This window comes from Coptis chinensis, chromosome 9 (genome assembly GCF_015680905.1).
Source record: "Coptis chinensis isolate HL-2020 chromosome 9, ASM1568090v1, whole genome shotgun sequence".
NCBI lineage: Eukaryota > Viridiplantae > Streptophyta > Magnoliopsida > Ranunculales > Ranunculaceae > Coptis > Coptis chinensis.
In genome coordinates, this window is record NC_141464.1 from 69,328,416 (window position 1) to 69,347,686 (window position 19,271).

The 19,271-nt window shown below is 40.8% G+C and overlaps 1 pseudogene; it reads right to left on the bottom strand.

Moving 5' to 3' along the window:
• Positions 1-597: 597 nt before the first annotated feature.
• Positions 598-1,815, bottom strand: LOC147477665 (secreted RxLR effector protein 161 pseudogene; annotated as a pseudogene).
• Between the last annotated feature and the right edge of the window lie 17,456 nt (positions 1,816-19,271).

Below are 19,271 nucleotides of genomic sequence, written 5' to 3' on the forward strand. Positions count from 1 at the left end.
ATTTTATAGGTAGGATTGGTGATAGTTACTTCCTCTTTCTCCAATATTCCAATCGTGGGATGAAGTTGGAGAGTTGGCGGGAGAACTGTCCAATCATGGGATGAAGTTGGAGAACTGGCGGGAGAACTGTCTACTCGTGGGATGAAGTTGGAGAACTGGCGGGAGAACTGTCCAATCGTGGGATGAAGTTGGAGAATTGGCGGGAGAACTGTCTACTCGTGGGATGAAGTTGGAGAACTGGTGGGAGAACTGTCCAATCGTGGGATGAAGTTGGAGAACTGGCGGGAGAACTGTCACACGATATGAAGTTGATGGAAGTGAATCTTGAAAGTGGATGAAGTTGTGGAAGTTGTTTTGACTCGCAAAACATGTGCGCAATTGATATTGATTTTACGTGTAGGTATGTCGGCTTTGAGCATAAGCTCTGAGCGTGAGCTTTATTGTAGATAAGCTCTGAGCGTGGGCTTTTTTGTATTGAATTGGGCTTTTATTGGGCCACATTTGTGGGGGCCGGAACACCTATCATTTTTCGAAAAGAATACAGTTGTGACATTATCAAAATGAATTTTTAGCGGCTTAGATATAGAGTCCATAACTCTAAGTCCTTAAATGAAACCATAATCCATGAATTGTAGCCTCAAAGTATGCTACAAATTCAGCTTCCATAGTAGATGGTGCAATAATAGTTTGCTTTGCACTTTTCCATGAAACTGCTCCTCCAGATAAAAGGAACACATAACCAAAAGTGTTTTTCCTACTATCTACACATCCACCAAAATCTGAATCTGTGTAACCAACTACCTCAAGATGACTAGCTTTCCTATATGTGAGCATATAATCCTTTGTCCCTTGCAAATACCTTAGCACTTTTTTAGCGGCTTTCCAATGGTCAAGCCCTGGATTCCTTTGATATCTACCTAGCATGCCGACTACAAAGCTAATGTCTGGCCTAGTGCAAACCTATGCATACATCAAACTCCCTACAAGAGAAACATAAGGGATATCTTTCATTTGTTCTCGTTCCAATTCATTCTTGGGACATTAACTTAAGTTGAACTTATCCCCCTTCTGAATTGGAACAACATTTGGATCGCACATTGACATGTTAAATATTTCCAAAACTTTGTTGATGTAAGCCTTCTGAGACAATCCCAACAATCCACATGATCTATCACGAAATATTTATATTCTTATAACGTAGGATGCCTCACCCATATCTTTCATTTCAAAGTGTTTGGAAAGAAAATCCTTGGTGTCATGTAATAGACCAAGATTATTGCTAGCAAGTAAAATGTCATCAACATACAAAACTAAACGGATAAACTTACTCCCACTGATCTTCAGGTATATACATTGATCAACAATGTTTTCAGTAAACCCAAAGGAACTAATGGTACTATGAAACTTTTTGCACCATTGTCGGGAAGCTTGTTTAAGTCCATATATTGATTTCTTTAACCTACAGACCATATTTTCCTTTCCTTCTTTTATGAAGCCTTTTGATTGAACCATATAGACTTCCTCGTCTAAACTCTCATTCATAAAAGTTGTTTTCACATCCATTTGATGTAGCTCTAAGTCAAAATGAGCTACCAATGCCATAATGATTCTCAAAGAGTCCTTCTTAGAAACTGGAGAGAAGGTCTCATTGTAATCAATTCCTTCTTTTTGAGTGAAACCTTGGGTTACAAGTCTAGCTTTATGTTTGTCAATTTTACCTTGAGAGTCGTATTTGATCTTAAAGAGCCATTTGTTTTCTACTGTCTTTTGTCCTTCATGTAAATCAACTAACTCCCAGACATCATTAAGTTCCATAGATTTCATCTCGTCATTGATGGCATCAATCCATTTAACAGAATCGCTGCATTTAATGGCTTGTGAATACGTGACCGGATCTTTAGTTATCCCGATGTTAAATTCTAATTCCGACTTGTAAATACACCACGTAATCATTTGAAATAGCTTATCTTCGTGGCCTTTGAGATCTTTTTAATGCTACTTCTTGTGGTGTATTAACTGGTTGTTCAATAGCGACAACTTCATTATGGAGTTGTTGATCATTCATATGTTGCTCTTCATTATTGACAGGGTCAACAACAGGAGGAACAACAATATCATTAGTAATTTGCGGTATGGGAAATTGTACCCGAATTTCTTGAATGACAACTTCTTTAATTTTGTCACTCCCACTGACTTCGCCATTCTCAATGAATTTAGCATTTCCGGTTTCAACTATTCTTATAGTATGATTTGGACAATAAAACTTATACCCTTTGGACTTTTCTGGATAACCAATGAAGAAACCACTAATGGTTTTTGGATCCAATTTCCTTTCTTGTGGGTTATATACTCTTGCTTCTGCTGGGCATCCCCAAATGTGTAAATGTCTTAAACTGGGTTTCCATCTTTTCCACAATTCAAAAGTGGTCTTTGGAATTGCCTTACTGGGGACCCTATTCAAGATATACACTGCAGTTTGAAGAGCATGCATCCACAATGATATAGGTAAGTTAGAATTACTCATCATACTCCTAACCATGTCCATAAGAGTTCTATTGCGTTTTTTAGCTACACCACTTTGCCAAGGAGAACCTGACATTGTGTATTGAGCACATATTCTAAGATGCTCAAGGAATTTAACGAAAGGACCAGGACGTTGTCCTGTCTCATCATACCTTCCATAAAATTCACCACCTCTATCAAATCTTATAATTTTCACTTTTTTATCTTATTGCCTCTTAACCTCAGTTATGAATATTTCAACAACATTCACAGATTTAGATTTTTCATGCAAAAGATAAAGATAACAATATCGTATAAAAACATCTATAAAGGTAATAAAATATTTTTCACCACTAAAAGATGGAACATCAAAAGGTCCACATATGTCTGTATGAATTATTTCAAGAAGATGTGTACTTCTTGTGGCTCCTTTCTTTGTATGTTTGGTTTGATTGCCCTTAATGCAATCCACACACACACCAAAATCAGTAAAATCAAGATTCAGGAGAACCCTTTCTTTTATCAATCTTTTAACTCTGTCACTGGATATGTGACCCAGTCTTTTATGCCACAAAAAGAATGAATTTTCATTCATTAAGCTATGCTTAGTTCCAACACTATGATGCAGGGTAAGAAGGGATTCAGAAAAGGAATGCTCAAGGTTGAGTTGATATAAGCCATTAACAAGAAATCCCAAACCAATAAACTTGGCATTCTTTATTAAATTGAAGCAACCGGATCTTACTTGTAAATGAAAAACCATCACTATCAAGTTTGGACAAGGAAATTAAATTTTGGGAAACAGAAGAAACATAAAGGGTTTGTTCTAAATCTAAGTGGTAGCCAGAATCTAACACTAAACGAAAAGTCCTGATGGCTTCAACTGGTGTTTTTACCTATTTCCCATGAAAAGATAGGCTTCATTTAGACTTGTGGTCCGGGTTGAAAGGAATCCCTGTATCGTGTTCAAAACGTGAACGTTAGAACCATAATCAAGCCACCAAGTGTTAGAAGGAACTTCAAATAAATTTTATTCGAAACATACAAAAGCCCAATGCTTACCCTTCTTTTCGAACCAAGCTTTGTGTTTTATGCAGTCTTTCTGAAAGTGTCCACTTTTTTTTACAGAAATGGCACTTGTCATCCTTTCATCCTTTCTTTGGTGCGAGTTGATTAGGTTCGTTTTGACTGAATGTCCCACTCTTAATGCCTTTTCCAGTCTGCTTTCCGAATTTCTTCTTCTTATCGCCTTGAACCATAAAATGAGCAACATGGCTATTCTGCTGCTTAAGTCTGCCCTCTTCTTAAATCAACATGTTTGCCAATTCATTCACATTCCACTTGTACTTAATAGTGTTATAGTGAATTTGAAATGGCCCATACTGAGCAGACAATGAGTTTAGGATAAACTGGATGAAAAAAGAATTGCCCACAGTCATTCCTAAATTATTTAGCTTAGCAGCCAGATTAGTCATCTCAAGAACATGCTCATGCATGGTGGATGGTAAGGTCAACCATAAGTTTTCCAACAAGAGATTCATTAGCAGTGCGAAAACATTCTTTGATATTTTTCAAATAATCCAACGCATTATTAGTTTCAGGTAGGGTAGATTTGATGTTGTTTGCAACATTCATTTGCATAAACATCATGCTCAATCTGTTAGATCTAGTCCATGCCTGATGAATGCTTTTCTCTGCTTCAGTGCTTGTCACAGTAAGATCAGCGGGTCTGTCACAGAGAATTGCCATATGCAAGGTCTAGAACACCCAAGCTAAACTGAACTTGTTCATTCCACTCTGAGAAGTTAGTTCCATTAAGAATGAGAACAGATGAAGCTTGCGAATTAAGAACAACAGGGAGAGAAACGACAAGATAATAAACATGCTCACTATATTAAACTTTGAAACACATACACAACAAAACAAATATGACTAAGTTTTTCTATTAATTGGTTGACATATTCAATAATCAAACAAGCATGGTATCTGTGGATATCCTATGCTTATTTAACCAAAAAACATGTGTGGTCACTTAATGTTTATCAAATCTAGCATGTTTGGTGTACCTGTGGGTAACTCAAAATATAATTGAATAAACAAGCAATAATATTACTTAGTCTAACATTCAAAACATATTTGGTTCACTGTGGTGAATACCAAGTCATAATATGAATGTTAAAATTAACTCAGTATTCATTAACATAGTTGAGATCAATGTGGTGAACTCCAAATCATCATAATATGAATATTAGGCAATTTAATTTGTTAATCTAAAACATAGATCTCGAAAACAGCTTCGAAACAAGTACTTATACGAAAACAACAGAGTCATAGCGAATTATATGCATCAAAACAAGTTAAAATGGCTTAAAGGTCAAACATGGTTCATTAGTTGGGTTTGGATATGGACCAGTCTTTATGGATCTGTTCTGACCCGGTTAGCACTTAAGGGAGTTAGGGCCTAGTCAATCAAGACATACCCGATCCAGTTGGCCAAATCCAAAAAGCTAATTAGTAGCATGAGCTGGGTTTTAGTGACTTAAAGCCCAGAAATAGTAAAACCTATGGGCTTTGTCCTTTAAATGTTATTAGGCTCGGCTAACAAAAGAGATGATGTCATCATCATATTCTCCACGAGAACAAACCGACCAAAAAGGATACTTAACTTAACTAATAAAACATATGCAAAGCATACAATAACAAGTCATCATAAAACCCAATTAAATAATATATTACAATAAAATCTCTTATCATACATTACCGGAATCCGATGTCAACAAGTACCAATAAGGGCACCGGCTACCATTAATAACACCAAAATTCAATGAAATAAAACATGCTAAATGAATCTAAACTTCATCCATTAACCAACAGGTAAGAGAAAAACAAAGATTGCCAATACAATATCTTGCTTTAAATCTTTAGATAATAAATCTAAACATGGAAAAAACCAAAAGATTTGGGTTTTTGACGTGAAACTGTAATCAATGAAATAGATGGAACAGACATATACCGATACACATGAAACCCCACAGTACACTAATATCTCTTAATAACATACCCATGACGAAAAAACTTATTCTTTTACAGTAAAGTTAAATTCGACAGTAATGAATTTAATACGATATCAACAGTATCGATTACGATTCATAATAACAATGATGCATAAACTATAATAATCTTAACACGATATGACATGCTTCGGTTTCGAATATTGGATTAAACACATGATTACAACACAAGCGACTGATACCACATATAAAACGATTCTTGAGTTTTAACAAGATCTTTTATCACATGTTAAACACATAACAATACTTGTAAATAAATCACATACCTTTATCCGAAGTCATGCTTGCTTGCGAGAATCTTTAATAGGGGAGAACTAGGTTTCTCTCTCTTATCCTATAAATCGTAATTGTGTTTTTAATGAATTGAATTGATTGATTGAAATCAATACATATTTATAGGTAGAGAGAGACCTTAGTTTTCTAATTCATAAGATTTACACTATCCATCATGGTAGGAATATCGTAATTAAGGAAAGACATCTGTTTAGTAAACTACTATAATCGGCAATTTCTAAGTAAACCAATATACCCTATATTCTCTATGTACCATATCTAGGGTTTCGTTAATAGGAAAATCTTGTGTTTAAAATATTTCCAACTTCTAAAACCTTGATTTCCATGTTGTTCACGGTGAGATTCTGCACCAAAAAATGCTTTTAATAGCGGTGAAGTGGCTTGGAACAAGAGACTAGCTAGTAATAGTGTTCATTTCTTGATCAATTTATTCTGGGCAGAGAGTTTGATTTGAGTTGTGCACCTAATTTCATCTTTAATATATATAGGGAAACCCTATTAAACCATGAGCCATGTTTATATTGCAAGTGAAAATCTTGTACTATTCTTTAGCAAAAAAATATCTAGTAGTATTCTCCATATGCTAACTAAGAATGTAATTATTTGTAATTTCCATTTTAGGCTTGTAATTATCTTTCTTATACCTCCTTAAGTACAAAAAGCTATCCATATCCTAACTCCGAAGTGCAACAACGCCACCAGCAAAGAGAATAACATCAGCAAAGTTTGGCTTCTCGACACAACAATCTTTATGATCGTTCTATTGGGGAAAACGATACCAATCGATCCCCACTAAGATAGCTTGTACTTGGACAATCTACTACTAAAATAAAAAATCTAATCTTTCATTACAACCAACAACCACAATCCTAATCTATGGATATAACTATCATAAACAAGCAATAGAAATATAAAGTATGTAAAACATACCACAACACAAAGATGTATCATGGTTTGGCCAATGATGCCTACTTCCACAAGAGCTAATCCTTTTATAAGTATGGGAAAGAAGATTACAATCACTCCTCTTAAGTCTCTCCACCTTACTAGATCACTCCTCTCTCTTTACAAGCTTTTCTCTTCGCAAGGGTTTTCTCTTAATTTTGATTTCTCTCAAAATTGGGTTTCTATTTAAGACCTCTTTCACACAAAAACCTAACTTGGTTTTATAGCTAGTGTTCTGAAATTTCGACACATCTGTGAAATTACGGTTCCAAACTACGCGGTGACATCAAGATATCAGCTCCCAAACTACGCAGTGGCATCAGGCTGATACCTTGCCAATCTATGTGGCCACATCGTTCGAAGGCTGAAATTCCAGGAGCAAAAGTTCAACCGATGTGAGCAAATCGTTTGAACCACCCGAATTCCAGAGTCGAATATTCAACCGATGTGAGCAGATCGGTCATACTCCTTCCACCCGATCTCATGAGGTCGTTCCATCACATGGTGAGGGACCCCAACAATCTCCCCCTCCCAAAACCATAAGGGGGGATACCTCCACGTATTCCCAAATAACTAGGAGGAGTGTGCTACCATTCCAGTGGTAGCACAACAAACATCAAACTTACCTTTCGGTAAAACTTTGGTAATCATATCCGACCCGTTCTTGTCGGTATGGATCTTCTCAATACACAAATGCTTGTCTTCGAGAACTTCTCTAATCCAATGATAATGCACATGTATGTGCTTGGATCTAGAATGAAAACTAGGATTCTTGCTCAAATGGATGGCGCTCTGACTGTCACATAGAACTACAAACTATTTCTGCTTTAGCCATAGTTCATTAAAGAACCTCTTCATCCATAACATCTCTTTGCAACACTCAGTGGCTGCAATATACTCGACTTCTGTAGTTGAGAGGGCAACACACTTTTGCAACTTAGATTGTCAAAAAACTGCTCCCCCCTGCAAAAGTAAACAGATAACCGCAAGTGGAATTCATAGAGTCAACATCACTTGTCATATATGTATTTGTATAGCCTTCAAGTAAGGTCTTACTCCCACCAAAACACAAATACACTTTAGAAGTGCCCTTGAGATATCTCAATATTCACTTAACACCTTCCCAATACTCTTTACTCAGATTTGACAGAAAACAGCTTACAACACCAACGGCGAAAGCAATATTCGATTTTGTACACACCATTGCATACATCAAGCTGCCCACTGCGGATGCATAAGAAATCTTTTCCATTTGACTCTGCTCATACTCACCCTTTAGACATATATCTTTGGTCATGCAGAACTGACCACCAAGTAGACAATTGACTGGCTTCGCTTGATCCATGTTGAATCTCTTCAACACCTTCTCAATGTAGCTTTCTTGAGAAAGCCACAACTTCCCACTCTTTCTGTCATGAGTGATCCGCATACCAAGAATCTGCTTTGCTTGATCCAAATCCTTCATCTCAAAGGACTTACTCAAGTCTTTCTTCAGCTTGGATATCTTGTTGATGTTCTGACCAACTATCAACATATCATCCACATACAACAAGAGCACTATGAAATCTCCATATGGAAATTTCTGAACAAACACACAATGATCGGAAGCGGACTTCATGTAGCCATGCTTCACCATAAAGGAATCAAATTTTATGTACCACTGTCTCGATGCTTGCTTCAACCCATACAAACTCTTTATCAGCTTGCATACTAAGTGTTCCTGGTCTTTGACCTCAAACCCCTCTAGCTGGTCCATGTAGACATCTTCTTCAAGGTCTCCATGAAGAAAGGTTGTCTTGACATTTAGTTGCTCAACTTCTGGGTTCATACTTGCGGTCAGACCCAATACCACCCTGATAGAAGTCATCTTAACTACAGGAGAGAAAATTTCATCAAAGTCAATACCTTTCCTTTGACCGAATCCCTTCACAACAAGGCGAGCTTTCTGCCTTGGTTGTGGATTATTCTCCTCATGCTTGACTTTGTAGATCCACTTATTTTTTAGAACTTTTCTTCCTTTCGGTTTCTCAACTAAGTCATAAGTGTAATTCTTATGCAAAGAATCTATCTCATCATGCATGGCCTTCAACCACTTCTCTTTGTCTGTATCTTCAAGAGCCTCATGATAGTACATAGGTTTTCTACCATCAGATAGTAAAACATATGTATGTGGTGGATACCTAGTTGAAGTTTGTCTCTCTCTGTTAGACCTCCTTACCCCATCTTCTTGTGGCTCAGGAGGATGCACTTCATCTTGCTCAGGTGGTGGTTTATGCACTTCATCTGCATCTTCTATATCAATAGGTTTTATCTCATCATGAGCTTCAAACCCATGGTTCTCTGCATTCTCAATGCCTTCTGCACGTTCCACAGTAGGAACTTTTGGTTCTGAATCAACAAGATCATTAGTGAAAGTTTATAGCTTCTCACCATCCTCAAAGTCTGCTATGGTTTGGTCTTCTAAGAACACAACATCTCGACTTCGGATTACCTTCTTGTTAATGGGATCATAAAGTTTGTAGCTAAATTTCTCATCCCCATCACCCAGAAAAATGCACTGCTTAGCTTTGTCATTAAGTTTAGATATTTCATCCTTGGGAATATAAACAAATGCCCTGCACCCACATACCCTCAAGTATCCATAATCAACATCTCTGCCTAACCATACTCTTTCTAGATAATCACTATTCAGAGGCTTCGATAGCGATAGGTTGATCACATGTACGGCTGTGCGCATTGCTTCTACCCAGTAACTTCTAGGTAACTTAGAGTGAGACAACATGCATTTTATCCTCTCTACAATGGTTCGGTTCATCCTCTCGGCTATACCATTGTGTTGCAGAGTCTTGGGAACGGTCTGCTCATGACAAATCTCATGACTCTTGCAATACTCTTCGAACGGCCCAATATACTCACCCCTATTATCTGAGCGAATACACTTCAAAGACTTACTTGTCTCTCTTTCTACCATTCTATGGAAAGTCTTAAACACGCCAAGTACTTCATTATTGGTCTTCAGACTATATGCCCATATCTTTCTTGACACATCATCAATGAAAGTCAAGAAGTACAAAGCTCCCCCATGAGCCTTCACTTTCATAGGACTACATAAATCTGTGTGTACAAGCTAAAGGACATTGTCCTTTCTGTGAGAGGGGTATCTCTGGAAAGACACTCTGTATTGCTTTCCTACCAAACAGTGAATACATTTATTTAAATGTGTACCTTTGATGTTTGGCAAGGCTTTTTGCTTGGCAAGAACTTCTAAGTCTTTATCTCCCATATGACACAGTCTCTTATATCATAGTTCGGAGGAAGCTTCTTCTTGTGCCACATTTAACTCTGCTTTACACAAACTAGCATGTGTCTTGTAAAGTGAGCAAGTTTTCTTTTCTCTGGCTACTATAATAAAACCTCGATTTGCTCAGTTTCCATACCCCATTACCAAACTAGTTTAGAAAGCCATTATCATCTAACTTCCCAACGGAAATTAGGCTTAGCCGAATGTCAGGGACATATCTTATATCCTTGAGTGTCAAGGTGTAGCCAACATTGGTTTCTACATGAACATCCCCAATGCCTATAATCTTAGAGACACCACTGTTACCCATCTTTACCTCACCAAATTCACCACAGATGTAGGTAGTGAAGAGTCCCCTGTGCGGTGTGACATGATAGGATGTTCCTGTATCTATCACCCACTCTATATCCTGGCATGAGGTACTAACACATCACTCACCAAAATCTGACACAATTCCCACTAGACCATCGTCTACTAGTACGGTACTATCTCAGCCTGTGCTTCCGTTTATCTTTACCATGTCTTCATGTACACAGTTATTTTTCTCATCCCTCTTCAGTGTTCTACACTCATACCTGAAGTGACCCTTGGTGTCACAATAGTAACATTGTCTCTCTGCTTTAGGAGTTCTATCTTCACCCCTAGATTTGTTTATGTCATCACCTCTAGAATGAGATGGTTTTCTGCTCTTACCTCTCCCCTGCTTCTCTGTGACAAGGATCTTTGAGTAAGAGGAGCTACTTCGTGAACCCCTTCTTGTCTCCTCATTCAACAATGCCCCAGTAGCCATCTCCATGGAAATGATTCCATCCTTAGCGGCTCCGTTAAGAGAAACTGCTAACGTCTCCGTCAGGTTGAGAGTTTAATAGGAACGAAGCCTCAACTTCGTTACCCATATTAATTTTCATCAAGGGAAACTAATTGATGGTGTTCTGTACTTCATTAAGATGCTCAGACATTGAAGAACCTTCTTTGTACTTCATGTTAGCAAACTTCTTAATGAGCAGTACCTTGTTTCCGGCAGACTTCCTCTCATAGAGGTCTTCGAGTTTCTTCTACAAGCCAAAAGTGGTAGTCTCTTGGGATACATGGTGGAAGACACTGTCGTCAATCCACTGTCGAATATACCCAATTGCTTTTCTGTCAAGCTTGGTCTACTCAGCCGCCACTATTGCGTCTGGTTTTACTCATCCATTCTTAATGGGTTGTACCCACAATAGAGCAAGTCTTCCATCTTGGCTTTATAAATAGTGTAGTTAGCTCTATTCAGACTAGTCACGCAAGTGTTTACAGAATGGTCCATCTCTACAAGTTATTTCAACTTAAACCTTCTCTCAAGAATTTTATCAAACACCTTCTGGGCAAGATTTGGATAACAACCTTGTTGGGCTTAATCCAACCTGGCTCGATCTGATACCACTTATTGGGGAAAATGATACCAATTGATCCCCACTAAGATAGCTTGTACTTGGACAATCTACTACTCTAATAAAAAAATATAATCTTTCACTACAACCAACAACCACCAACCACAATCCTAATCTATGGATATAACTATCACAAACAAGCAATAAAAATATAAAGTATGTAAAACATACCACAACACAAAGATGTACCGTGGTTCGGCCAATGATACTTACTTCCACAAGAGTTAATCTTTTTATAAGTATGAGAAGGAAGATTACAATCACTCCACTCAAGTCTCTCCACCTTACTAGATCATTCCTCTCTCCTTACAAGTTTTTCTCTTTGTAAGGGTTTTCCCTCAATTTTGATTTCTCTCAAAATTGGATTTCTATTCAAAACCTCTTTTACACAAAAACCTAACTTGGTTTTATATTGTTATGAAATTTCGGTGCATCTGCAAAATTTCGGTTCCAAACTACGCGGTGGCATTGGGCTGATACCTTGCCATTCTATGTGGCCACATTGTTCGAAGGCTGAAATTCCAGGAGCAAAAGTTCAACCGATGTGAGCAGATCGTTTGAAACCCCAAATTCCAGATGTAAAGGTGGATTTTGGTTTTCCTTTACATACAATGGAAGAGAGGAAGATGGGTTTGGGTTTTGGAAAGACTGAGTTTGCTAATGAGCGAGTTGCCTACGTATCCTCTCTTGATTTTAAGGGGAGAGAGGAATCAGGTCTCACGTAGTTCAAGTAGGTGGTATTTATAGGCCTAAGGGAGTGTTGATCCTTGAGACACATGTACTCTCTTATACATATGTAGGGTGGAGATTATGAATGTGTGTTAGGTTAGTTTTAGTAGGAGTTGTGTGTTGATTGGGAGTTGGTGCAGTAGTCCATATTTCCCGGTGATGGGATGTAAAGGTAAGGTTTTGGTGATGATTACATCTGGTGGTGTTTTTATCTGAAGCATTTCGTCTCCAGTCATTTAATTGTCTTGAGATATTCTTGAACGGTCTTGGAGGTCGATGTCCTGAGTTCGCTTATGCTTCGCGCGTGTGCAATATTCCTTAATGAGAATATTACTCCCCTACACGCTCATATATCAGTCTTGGAGGTCGATGTCCTAAGTTCGCTTATGCTTCGCGCGTGTGCAATATTCCTTAATGAGGATATTACTCCCCTACACAGCCCCCTCTCAGTATAGTAGATTGTTTATGTCCATGGAAGCGATTTGCTGAGAGAAAGATCTAAGTACATGTGGAGCATGAGCGAGCTATTGTGAATGATCTGACTGAGATGCCGTAAAGTTTGAATCGTGTGGCATAATGATTTGGCGGGAAAGGGAAGTTGGCACGTGATTGGCGCGTGACAGAATCGTAGCAGTTGGTAAAGAAGCGTGTCATCGCGTTATTCGGAACTTTGAAAAGACAGGTCCTTGGAACACGTGTGCGGGCTAGGGCATAGGTTGTAATCATAACTTCTTGGTAACTGAACGGGCGGTTGCACAAAATCAAATTTGGGACACTCGAAAAAGTATTTCTTGTTTTCTTCTCCAGCAAAAACGCAAGCTAAGGTTTCTCAGGTGAGTGCTTCTGCTGCTGCTGCCTTTTCATTTTCAATTTGTTTTCCTCTTGTTCAAGTGCAATTTGTTGAGTAGGTAGGTCGGTGTTAGGCTGTAGGGTTTAAGCTTGGGTAGTTGATAAGAAGGAGACGTCGTAATGTCTGATTCTGACGATACTCGATCTGAAGAGGTTCGGGAGGTCTCATTAAGTTGTGGTGAGTATGAGGATGATAAGGAAGAATCGGTGAATCTTGGCATTCAGGTTGGGTGGGATGAGGAAGTTAGGGTAGACGAGGGTAATACACGATCTGGGTCGGAAGGTGCCGCGGGCAAGACGCCAGTCGAGGGAGGGTTCGTTGTCAAGTGGGTTGCTCCCTAGGACGATGGATCGTCGTGCTGCGAGGTCGTTCCCCGAACTGAGGGCAGCTTATGGGATCAACGTTCCCGATCTGGAGATATACGAACCACGGTTGAGTGAAAATGTACGTAGTGAGGAGTACAACCCACCGAATGGTGGGGTAATCATCTGTGAGGGCCAGCTGAGAGCGTATATGCAAATACCGTTCTCAAAACTGGTTTGTGACTTCTTAGCTCATTGTTGGAAGTCTCCCTGTTAGTTTGTTGGTAACACTTGGCGACTGTTTAGGGTGTTCGACCTGTTGAATGCGAGTGGGGAATACCACATAGGGGTATCCGACATAATTGAGCATTATGTTGTGAGGCGATCTGGTAATCTGAACTTTAGTTTGTAAACTATGACGATGCGTTCTGCTGTGATTGACGGTGTAAGCAACGAGGCCTAGACAAAGAGGCCGTTGCTACTAGATGGCAACTACTGTGCTAGCGGATGTAGGTTGCAAACTAGGATTTGTAACATATCCGGTGGGTAGGAATGTCTTTCTTTTTTCGCTTTACTTGGTGATTTACTATTGTTCTAACTGGTCCATGTCTTTGCTTTGTTTGTAGATTTTTCTGTGAAAACGCGAACTGATCATGGGGAGATAGAGAGGTTCGCAAGGCTGACTCAAGCACAAAAACAAGCGAAGCTACCTGAATTTGCTCATTTCTTTGTGGAAAAGGGTGGGCCTGCGATCTGGGAAAAAAGAAAGGCTCAAAAGGACCGAGCTCGAGGTCAGACCAGGAGAGGGGTGATGGAGATGCGCACGAGTGACTTGTTAACGCGGGAAGATAGGAATCGGGCTCGTGGCGGCCTGAGACGACCCTCTGGAGGTGGTGCTTCAGGGGCTGGTGGGTCGAGCTCCCGACCTGAAGGGGGGTCGATTGATGCTCCTGTAGAGCTGGAGACGGTGGTCTTCAATCCTCATGTAAGGAGCAGGTCGGAGAAGAGAAGAACTGACGCCTCTGAGCAAGATGCTGCCCGAGTTGCCAAAATTGCGTGGCATGCTTTTGGTGAAAGCTCCAGTAGCGAGGGGGGCAGGTGTGTCGGTGTCTTCTGCCGGTGCTCACGTTGTCACCGGGTCGGGCGCGACCGAGGCGGAGTCTTGGACTTGGCCAACTTTGGGGCGGGGTCTAGTCCGTCTCCTACGGTACGAGAACCTAGTCCGCTGGCGAAGGCGAAGGGTCCTCGCAAAGCTAGTGGAAAGTCAGCTATGGTTGCGGATGACTTAGAGTCACAGTTTGTGTATTTAGACCACAACGGGGTTCAACAAACTGTGAGGCGAACTGATTGTAGCTTCAGGTCAAGTAAGGTATCGGCTTGTCTGCTAGAACAGATAGCTCTGAACGGCAACCATAAGGAGCTGGATGACAGAGGGCTGGTTGATAACCTGAAGCGGATGGAAATCGCGCAATGTCTGGTACGTGGATTTGTCCCCCTTTGATGTATCTGTTCGCTTATGAACGCTACTATGACCTGGTTATTAACATATGTGTGCAATTGCAGCTTGTGAGTGGGTTTCAAAAGTTGAAAGAGATTGCTCAGTTCGCGGAGGCAGATAGAGAAACTGTCGTGAAGCTATCAGACGAGCTGAAAAACGTTCAAGATGCCGCTAAGATGGAACATGAAGAGCTTGAGGACCTGAAGAAAGCACACCAAGCTCTGAGTTTGGCAAAGATGCTGAAGGATACCGAGGCAGAAGATCTGAGGCTAAAACCGCAGCGAAGTCTTTGAAGAGAACGCCATCGCGATGGTGTGGAAATTGGTAGGTTGAACGAGTATGCCTTACACTACAAGAAGGTTGCTCAAGACACTACGAAGGCCTATGATGACCTGGATGCTGACTTTGTTGAGCTGGAAGCGGACTATAAAGCTTTGAAAGAGGAGCATGTACATGGGATGTCTCGTACCACACTGGAACAGGTGCAAGGAGATGTCGGTAGTGTTCTCGCTTCTTCAGTGGTCGTGCCAGAGGCCGTGGTACCGCGAACTGAAGCTGTTGCATTTGATGTGCTTATGAGTTTGGATTTGGATGGAGTGTCCATTGTGGTTGAAGGGAAGGATGCTGAAATTGATGAGTCACTTGTGGCTGGAGAGCTAGTTGTTGCGCCTGGAGATGGCGAGTTGTAACTTCATTTTGCTAATTTGTATGCTTGTAAGCTGATTTGTATGCTAATTTGAAGGGGCAACCTGGGCAGTTCGCTTTTCTTGCTTTTATGTGCTACCACTTTGAACGATCTAGTATCCCGTACTAGTTTGGGGTAACCATGTGATGATGAGTATTAGTTTGCCGGGTTGGATTTCCTGAGTAGGCTCAGCAACTCGGCTAAGGAACGAACTGTGGTTGGGGCCTATCCGAACAAGTCGTTTTTTGCTTATATGCTATGCTTGTTGCTTGTTTCCCTGTTATGTGTGTCGTTTGCTTGATTGAATGTATGAACGGTGATACTGCTATAACTATGCATGTCGGATGTACTGCGGTGATAACTGACCTTCAAGTAACCTGTAGGCTTGAATGAGCGTCTTGTCGTTAAATTGTCTTTAGTTTTAGGTGTCGCCCGTAATGAGGTTACTAGATCGCTGTGACCTGTACATAGAGTAAGACGTATGGTGTTTTGTTCATTGTCGAGAATGGCAGTATTTCCTCACGTGTGTGACACATGTAGGAAAATGAGCGGTTCAAGGAGCGTAATGATGGTGGGCAGATGGCCTGACGTTTGGCGTCTCAAGGTAATTATGATGTGCTTAGGGAAAAGACGTTACCTAATAAGTAAAATTGTTCGTAGAATACCAAAGGTATTTGGTTGTCTTCTTGTCTTAGCTCCTCTTTGCCTTAACGCTGTGCACTATCTTCGTCGCTGCTTCTACAGGTACGTTTGTTTCCATTTTTGGATGTATCTTTTTGAGAAGGAGTTGGTGGATAGTTCTTTAACGCATGCGGTATTATCTCTGTTCGTAGGTTTGATTATGGCAAGGTGCCGCAACTATGTGAGAGGAGAAGGGAGTTTGAGAGAGACTTTGCTTCTTGTAATGGAGGAGATGGAGTTCGACCCTCATGTGCACGGTGATCGTGGTAAGAGGAAGGCTGTTTCTGTAGGGGCCAAAGGCAACAAGCGACCTAGGAGATCTGGTCGTCCGGCTGGTGGCATTGTATTTAAGTCACCACAGTGGATAGGCGACACCGATCGTCATGCTACAGAGCGTAGCGACTTGAGGCAAGGTTACCAAGTCGCTGGTGAGAATTCGTCCCCGCGATTCGGGGATGTGGGGAGCGAATTCTACTACCTGGGGAAGACGGGGAAGAAGCGCACGGTGAAACGCTCTGACTGCAGCTTCCACTCGGCACCCATAGCGACCAGCCTTCTGAAGGGGATCGTGTTGGATGGTGACAAGGCGGAGATGAAAAATGAAGATATGGAGACGCTGTTGGGGACGATGGACATGGCCGCTTGTTTGGTAAGTTCATTATGCGCTAAGTTAATCTTTAACTTTGTACTCGCAGTTTCTTGCAGGGTATGATAAACTGAAAGATGTTGTGCAAAACGTTGAGAATGATGCTAACCCGCACGTCGAGCTGGGATGTATGCGAGCTGCGTAGGGAGTTGACAAGAGGAAGCTAGAGGTGATGACAAATAAGTATCAAAATGTTGCTGACGAGAACGCTGTGTTGGTTACGGCTATGACTGATCTAGAGGGGGAGTTAGCTAAGGTGACTGCATATGCCAAACAATGTCAAGGGGTAGCGCGCAAAGTGCAGAAGGCGTACACCATGGCCTGTGCCGAATATGCCTTGGATGAGAAGAAGTATCACCTCAAGAAAGTTTTAACCGAGGGCGGGAGGAGCGGGGGCGAGGTATGCGTGTGATCTTTGTGATCGCTTTCGGCCTAATCGCGCTTCTACTAGTGCGGCCCCGAAAGATAAGCATGTCTTGACTGATGTTTGATGGTGCAATCTATCCTTGTCTATTTCAGCTATGGAAAAAAAACGTGAGTGTTCTTTACTTCTCCTCTCTTATATGAGAGTTAACAATATAGCTGTATCTTCAGGCTTGCCTGAGCAGTTTATCACTTTGGTACAGAGAACTGGTTTCCACGGAAGTGGCAGTTCGATGTCTTGTTAAATTTGTAATAAACACCGATCTGGATTTCCTGGGTAGACCCAGCAGATCGGTGGATCTAGTCATTTTGGCATTGACCGAGTATTGCTACTGATTGGGTTTGGAATGCATGTTTCTGCTTAATTGCTTGTAGTTAGCATCCTGCTTATTATTCATGTGGCTTGAAATAACTGAGGAGCTTGAGACTTAGATTAAAGAAACGGTTTGCCTATGATTATCGCTTTCTTTCGTGGTCATTATGTTATAAGAGAAGAAACGTTGGGAGCATTCTAGATGATCTGAGTCTAGAATTAATACTCGAGAGAGTGTTTTGCTCAGGCAGAGTGTGTTGGCTTATAGAAGCGTAATGCTCACGGAGAGCGTTCTCGTATGGTCGACCCTAGAAGTATAGGTTCTCGACGAGCGAGGTTCGGAGAGGCTATGGAACCTGTAAGCTCCAGAGAGTTGTCTGCTCACGGAGAGCATTCTCGTTTGGTTGATCCTAAAAATATAGGACCTCGACTTAACAAGACTTGGAGAGGCTATGGATCCTGTAAGCTCCAGAGAGCTGTCTGCTCACGGAGAGCGTTCTCATTTGGTCGATCCTAGAAATATAGGTCCTCGACTTAACAAGACTTGGAGAGGCTGTGGAGCCTGTAAACTCCAGAGAGCTGTCTGCTCACGGAGAACGTGTTAGCTTATGACAGCGTATTGCTCGCTGAGAGTGTTTGACCATGTAAGTGTACTAGTCGTTATTCCGGTGCGAATTATATGACTTTTCGATGCAAGTAAATGAAGTAGATTGTAATAGGCAACATAAGAAATTTAACCTTGAGTTTATAATAAATGAAAAATGGAATATACAACATCAGTGGTTTTACTGATAAAATTTTTTCAGCAGATAAGTATTCCAAGGGCGAGGCAACAATTTCCCCTCTTGGGTTTTTATCCAGTATGCTCCATTGCCTATAACGCGTTCCACGATGTATGGGCCTTCCCACGTAGGTGCTAATTTGGAGTCGTCTTGCGTCTTTTTTAACACTAGATCGCCATGTTAAAAAGATCTAGGATGCACTCGTTTATTGTAGGAGTTCTTCAGAGTTTGTTGATAAGATGCGACTCTGATGGCGGCTAAGTCACGTCGTTCTTCTAACAAGTCGACCTCTCGTGCTAGAACGGAGTCATTGTGTCCCGTCTCTACGAGCTCTGACCGAGTCGTAGTGACTGTCAGTTTGGTGGGAATTACGGCTTCTGTGCCATAACACAAGGAGAATGGAGATTCGCCTATACTAGACCGAGCTGTGGTGCGATGAGCCCACAAAATGTTCTCCAACTGATTTGGCCATTGGCTCTTGTTATTTTCAATCTTTTTCTTCAAAGTTTCTAAGATTACCTTATTGCTGGCTTCTACTTGACCATTACTCTGGGCGTATTGTGGAGTAGAAAATGCATGAACGATCTTCCACTTGGCTAGAAATTCTTTAACTGTTCTACCTTTGAATTGGGAGCCATTGCCCATTACTAGTGTATGTGGCAAACCAAATATGGTGATGATGTGAGTCCAGATGAAGTTTCTGACATGTGATTCTTTGACATGTGCTAAAGGAATGGCTTCGACCTACTTAGTGAAATAGTCAGTTGCAGCTAAGACGAAGCGGAAACCTGTGCTTTTCTGTGGGATGAATGGTCCCATGAT